We start from the raw sequence: 7,526 nt of genomic DNA, 5'->3' as shown, positions 1-7,526 counted from the left end.
TAGGGCTTGAGGCTCAAAATAGATTAATGATCATGGCTGGTCTGAAGGGAATGGAATTATTAATAATCTAGCCCTGATAGAATAAGACTTTGCTTTCCTTCTCCCAGCCCCATCACTGGCTGTGGAAGGCAGGGGAGGGCCCCATTAATCATGCTGTTGTGATGTTCCTGCCTGCTCAATAGTCACAGGAATGAATATATTGCTCGGAAAACACGTGCAGGATTGTTACAACACAGACACTATGAAGGCATTATTTTCATTGTCAGGCTGCTTGATGGTTTCATAATTTTAATAAAAGAACGGGGTTTTAGACTCAAGGGAGCGATTAATAAAGGAGTCCACAGACACACAGTGATGTCTGAAGCGTTGTCACCAAGAGCGGGCTGAGTTCTTGATGGGTCTGAGGGCTCCCACCCTCCCTCACCTGATACCTGCTCCTCTGGATAGAGATGTGTACTCACTTCTCAGTCCAACAACCCTCCTCCCATATCACACACAGCACTGTGCTTGAGGTCACATAGTGAAATATTTGCAACCTCCAAATAGAGAGAAAAATAGACAAATAAGATTTTAACCACTTGCACGAGTCAGGACTTCCTCAGGTGTCTGTGATAGGAAAGACACAGAATCAGGTGTCTGATTTAAAAAGAAAAAAACAGGGCACCTGGGTGGCTTAGTCAGTTAAGTGTCCAACTTCAGTTTAGGTTGTGATCTCACTGTTTGTGGGTTTGAGCCCATGTTGGGCTCTGTGCTGACAGCTCAGAGCCTGGAGCCTGCTTCAGATTCTGTGTCTCCCTCTCTCTCTCTCTGCCCCTCCCCCTCTCATGCTTGGTATGTCTCTCCTTCCCTCTCTCTCTGTCTCTCAAAAATCAATAAACATTTAAAATTTTTTAAAAAGAAAAAAAGAAAGCAGGCGGGAGTGGGGTCAAGCACATTTTTTCAAAGAACTACAAAGTTGAAGAGGGTAGGTGTCCTTTCAGATATGGCTGAATCCAGAGACTCAGATAAAGTCGTCTGACACCAGACCTTTCCTTCCACCCCCCTCCCCCCATTTAGCTTTTGTCCCTGTTGGCTGTGTTCTGGGGCTGCAGCTGCAGCCCAGCACCTCTGCTGCTTTAGAGAAGACTTTCCTGGGCATGCTCCTGCTAGCGTTCCCTGCCTCTGCTCTGCTGTGTTTACTTCTTAACCCGTCTCACCCCTTTGTTTTTTTGTTTATTGTCTGCCCACCCCTGGGGAGAGCAGGAGCTTTGCCTGGTTCAGATTCATTGCTTTACAGACAGAGCCACCAATAGCACCTGGCACAGAGAAGCCTTTCAAATATTAATTGTATTTAAAAAATGAGCCCTAAGACATAGATATGTTTATGATGGTCACCTTCTAGATGGCAAGTTTGGAAATCAGAGAGAAGAAGTAAATTCCCTGAGATGACTCAGCTCATACTTGGCAGAGCCAAGGTTTGAACCCAAATGATTAGACTTTAGACTCTCTGATTATGAACACTGCATAGTAAGCGCTGGCATTTAGTACCCATATCACCTGGGGCTAGGAGGCCCTTGAGAGAGAGGGAGGGAGAGGACAGAGAGGAAGTGGGGGGAGAGAGAGAGGGAAGGAGGGAGGAAGGGAGAGAACAGAGGTAAGGGAAGAAAGAGATACCAATACCAGCACTAGGTAGTGGCTCTGTGGCTCATCTTGAAGAGGGAGGGTGGTACTCAGTCCCCTTTCACCCCATTTGCATGGGAATGCACAACTTTTGAAAACTAAAAAGGGAACCTTTGAAAGGAGCATTTTAAATCATTAGCAAAATCTAATTATTGAACAATTCCACTTTCCAAGGATCTTGCCTAATTATTTACCTCAAGGCACTGATTCATTTTGTATTTACCTCATTATGAGAACCTGTCCCAGCCCAGCACCTCTCTCCAGTCTGTAGGCAATTCCAAGGATCAGGGCCCAGTAGGAAAAGCCCAGAGATGGTTATATCCCCAATTCATTTTGCTCTACCCGGAACTCTGATTTCAGAGTGCTGGTTTGGGCATCAGAAGCTGTGGCCAACATCCAGCTCTGCCATTCATGACTTTGAGTCTTTAACCTTTCTGAGCTTCAGGCTCTTCTTTTGTATAGTTGTTGAGGAACAAATGAGGAAATGTGGACATTCCCATCTGTGAGTGGTCACCATGTTCCTCCTTGAGGGGCTGGAGGCATCACACATTCCAGGACTGAGTGCAGGGTGCACATGGGGACATGTGGATGCCAAGGCCCCTCTGCTGGGCCCTGGGACTGTGGCTGTGGCTCTGTGGTGGCTAGATATCAGGGTACATTTTCAAAGTCCCATAGTTCTCCCTCCCTGACACAATGAAGCCACAGTGTAGGCGATCTCATTATGTAGCGATTAGGTGCCCATAAAAGTGGCTGCTAGAAAGCCCATTAGTTAATCATAAAGTGATCACAAACACACCGAAAGAACATCTGTTTGATTTATTCTAATTGCTTAGACATGCTTAAGTTCTCCCAGCTGGAATGTAGGTGCCTTAGGAGGATAGCAGATTCCAAGTCCAGGTCCCCACACTGAGCTGGATGAGGATCCCAAGGCTCGTGGACCATGGTAAGGTGGACAAAGATCTGGCCTCTAATGCAGCTCACACAGAGGTTTCTGGGGCTCAGGCATGGAAATTTCTTTGGGGTCTGCTGGTGCCTCTCTTTGAGCTGCTGAGCAGGTGCTCAGGGTAACATGTGGGACATGTGAAAAAGGCCCAAGGCAGAAAGCCAGCCCCCAGCTCTCCTAACACAGTTCACCCACCTGCCCTGCCCGTTCCACCCACAACCAGGCACAGTTCCTCAGACAACTTCTGTGTCTGTGTGCTTAGGCTGCCATAACAACGTGTCACAGGCTAGGTGGGTTAAGACCACAGAAATTTATTTTCCACTAATTCTGGAGGCCAGAAGTCTATAATCAAGGTGTCAGCCAAGCCATACTCCTTCCAAAGCCTCTGGAAAGGGTCCTTCTTTTCCTCTCCTAGCTCCTGATGTCCCCCCACATTCCTGGGCTTATGGCAGCATCACTCTGATCTCTGCCTCCAGCTTCCCATGGCCTTCTCCCTGCCTCTCTGTCTTCACAAGGCCATCTTTGTATAAATGATGCCTGCAGGCTGGGTCTGGGAACCCAGGAAGGGTCCCACAGGTCCAGCCAAATGGATATTTTTCTTTGCAAAGGATGGAAATCAAATGTTAGCCAGCAGGAAGAGAGAGCAAAGTTTATTAAAGAGAAAGCAGACACAGATGGAATGTCTAGGAGACTCAGAAATGAGAGGAGCAGGAGTCTAATCTTTGTTAAAGATCTGGGGGTTTTTACTGAGGATTGTGGTCTCTGAGATGTGTCCCCTCAGGTACCCAGGAACTGGTTAGAACAAAGACAAGGGCTTAGGTATTATTCCTTGGAGACACAGGGTCTTGGCATGGAGATGTCTAGTGCAGGTGTTCTGGAATGTGCATATGATGGTCATTCTCACCTGGTCCTTCCTTAGATGTTATCTATTCTAGAGAAATCATTAACTCCTTGTCCCTTAGAAGGAGGACATATGCTATTTGCCTTACAAGGCATGTGTAAAGTGGGGTGAGGGTGCAGGTCCTAACAAGAATAGAAGTAGGAAAAGGAGGAAAAAGCAGATTTTTATGGTGTCCTTCAGTTTTCCTATCTCATAAGGACACCAGTCATTTTAGATGGGGGCCCATCCTACTCCAGTATGGCTATATCTGAACTGATTGCATCTGCAATGAGCATATTTCCAAATAAGGTCACATTCAGAGGTACTGATGTAACCAAATTAATGTGAGCCCACTCCTTGGTGGAGTGGATAGAGACTACCCCAGGTGGAGTTGTCACACAAAGGAAACTTTATTTACAGAGAATAAGGAGACCACAAGGAATAACTTCCAAAGCCATGACTCCCTAAGCAGGGATGAAAGGGTTCCTTTTATTTATTCAGAAAGGACAGCTGTGTCATTGCATGTAAAAGTAGGAATAAGGTTGTACACACGTACTTAAAAAAAACATGCCTCTTCATGCATCCCATGTTATGTTAACAAAGCTTGCACTCCTTTAAGACTTTATAAGGAAGCAGAGGTAACGGTCTGACCAGTGGAAGGGGCTATGGGCATGCTCTGAGAGCTGGTATAAATGGTATAAATGGTCTTAGGCTCATTATCTCTGGTAAGGAATGCAGGGTCTCGATTACTTATGAACAAGCACTGGGAGCTTTACCACTGATTTACTGTCTCTGATATGATTAGGCTATACCTACTGTAATTCTAACACCTCCCAGGAAGTTCTGCAAGAAGTGTTTTGGGCAGAAGAGCTGGTAAGACAGATCATGGAAAATCTGTGTCATGAAAGCTGTCTCATCTTTTATTTTTCTGGAGATCCCTAACTCTTTCTGCTTATACTGGGAGTTAGAACTTCAACATATATATTGTAGGGGATGCAATTTAACCCAGAACATTTTCCTACAGGGGTCATATTTGCATAGCACAGATGTTATTCCACACCCTTTGGAGCAAACAAGGAAAGGAAATGCTCTTACAAGTGTCTACTGGTGTCCAGAATATTACTGAACAAACTGTATCCTACTGAGGGCTGCTCCTCCATCTCCTCTCTGCCCTCCATTGTGCCTCACCTGCAACATGGAGGGATTGTTTAAGGCCAGCAGCCAGGGGGTTCAGGCTTCAGGACACTCTGCCCCAGCTGCCTTATGCCAGAAGTTATAAGTCAACTTGAAGTGTGGGGTCTGTCAGGCTCATGGTTTATATAACTTCATAAACCTGGCCTCCTTTTACTGTCCTGGGTTGGACCCCATCCCCATCCCCATCCCCATCCCAGTGGAGGTTCCTGTGTTTGCTTCTATATCACCCCAGGAGGAGTCTGAGAGGAAGGGTAACCATAAGACCCTGTGGCCCCACTAGAATGAATGTCCTGCCTGTCCTGATCAGCTGGCACTGCCAGAATGGGCCCAAAGAGGAGGCACTTCCCTAGTGATGGTCTAATTAAAGGGATAATGCCAGGGCAGGCCAGCAAAGTAGGCCTCCTTAGAACCCAAAGATCAGATAGCAAGTGAATTATTTTCCAGAATGAGTGACTCTTTAATTAAAATAACCACCTCACAAGGGAATTAAAAGCAAAAATGAACTATTGGGACCTCATCAAGATAAAAAGCTCCTGCACAGCAAAGGAAACAATCAACAAAACTAAAAGGCAACCAACAGAATGGGAAAAGATATTTGCAAATGGCATATCAGACAAAGGGCTAGTATCCAAAATCTACAAAGAACTCACCAAACTCCACACCAAAAAAACCCCAAATAATCCAGTGAAGAAATGGGCAGAAGACATGAATAGACACTTCTCTAAAGAAGACATCCAGATGGCCAACAAGCACATGAAAAGATGCTCAACGTCACTCCTTATCAGGGAAATACAAATCAAAACCACACTCAGATATCACCTCACACCAGTCAGAGTGGCTAAAATGAACACAACAGTAGACTATAGATGCTGGTGAGGATGTGGAGAAACGGGAACCCTCTTACACTGTTGGTGGCAATGCAAACTGGTGCAACCACTCTGGAAAACAGTGTGGAGGTTCTTCAAAAAATTAAAAATAGATCTACCCCATGACCCAGCAATAGGACTGCTAGGAATTTACCCAAGGGATACAGGAGTGCTGATGCATAGGGGCACTTGTACCCCAATGTTTATAGCAGCACTTTCAACAATAGCCAACTTATGGAAAGAGCCTAAATGTCCACCAACTGATGAATGGATAAAGAAATTGTGGTTTATATACACAATGGAATACTATGTGGCAATGAGAAAGAATGAAATATGGCCTTTTGTAGCAATGTGGATGGAACTGGAGAGTGTTATGCTAAGTGAAACAAGTCATACAGAGAAGGACAGATACCATATGTTTTTACTCATATGTGGATCCTGAGAAACTTAACAGAAGACCATGGGGGAGGGGAAGAAAAAACAAGGAGGTTAGAGAGGGAGGGAGCCAAAACATAAGAGACTCTTAAAAACAGAAAACAGGGGCACCTAGGTGGCGCAGTCGGTTAAGCGTCCGACCTCAGCCAGATCACGATCTCGCGGTCCATGAGTTCGATCCCCGCGTCGAGCTCAGCCTGTTTCCCATTCTGTGTCTCCCTCTCTCTCTGCCCCTCCCCTGTTCATGCTCTGTCTCTCTCTGTCCCAAAAAATAAATAAACGTTGAAAAAAAAATAAAAAATAAAAACAGAGAACAAACTGAGGGTTGATGGGGGATGGGAAGGAGAGGAGGGGAGGGGAGGGGAGGGGAGGGGAGGTAATGAGTATTGAGGAAGGCACCTGTTGGGATGAGCACTGGGTGTTGTATGGAAACCAAGTTGACAATAAATTTCATATTTAAAAAAAAATAACCACGTCACTTTTGTTTTTCTCTCCTTATGTATGACCTGTCTTTGGAATAGAATAAAGACATTTCTACTCCTGAGAACTTAGCTGCAAATTGACTTGTATTTTCTCATTGACTTTCATTATCAAGTCAGAGATGTGTTCTCTGATCGCCTATCAGGCCGACAGATTCCTCATTTCTGCTTCTTTCTCTGTTTCCCTGTCAAACCCTTAATTTTTGACTCGTGTGTAGTCTGATGAGATAGGATTCAAACAGGCCCTCCCTCCTTTGCCAGTTCTGCTCGTGCTCCACTTTGGCTCTGGCCCTTCCTAGATGGCTTTTCTTGTGTCACTCCATCCACCTGGATCTCACAACCTACACGGATTGTGAGAAGAGGGCAGATTCTTAGCCTAGTGTCTCCATGACTTGGTGCTTTTCTGTGTCATTAGTGGTGCTCTGTTCTTCACACTAGGACTGCATCGCACCAGCGTGAACCCCTTCTTTACCATACCAGGAGTGCACCTTGGGACTCATGCAGCTCCCTGTGTCTGAATTACCCCACTACTTTGTTTACAACCATCTGAATCCCCTTTGGGTCCTGCATCCTTCATGAAGCCTTTGGTGACCACCCCAAAGACAAGAGAATGTCTTTTCTCAGTGGATTCCTGTAGTCCCGAGTAGGAACAAGTCCAAACAGGTGGCAGGAATAACACAGATGGGCATTGGTCTCCTCCATCTCTGAATGAACTTGGTGCCTCTTCCTATTTCTTCCCTTGAAATAGAAGCAGCTGCAAAGACAGCAATTTGCTACATGGGTTGAGATGAAGGACCAGGTCTAGCCAGTTAGGTCCCCAAGGCAAACAGGTACATCCTTGAGTTGTTACCTCAAAATATGGCTTTCCTTCCCAGAAAGGAAGCAGCCTAAGTTTAGGGTGAGAGTCAAACATTTCTCTTCCAAAATTATACATTCCAAAATTATACATTGAGTAATATGGTCTCTGGGCTGGCAATACGAGCACCATCTGGGAGCTAGTTAGAAAAGTAAATTCTCAGGCTCATCCCAAGAATCTCTGGGAGTGGCCCCAATAGCCATGGTTAACCAGC

The sequence above is a fragment of the Puma concolor genome, chromosome E2 (genome assembly GCF_028749965.1).
Source record: "Puma concolor isolate L17-30 chromosome E2, mPumCon1.1.hap2, whole genome shotgun sequence".
Taxonomy (NCBI): Eukaryota; Metazoa; Chordata; class Mammalia; order Carnivora; family Felidae; genus Puma; species Puma concolor.
The sequence above is the reverse complement of the archived record's forward strand: the minus strand, read 5'-3'. Positions refer to the sequence as shown.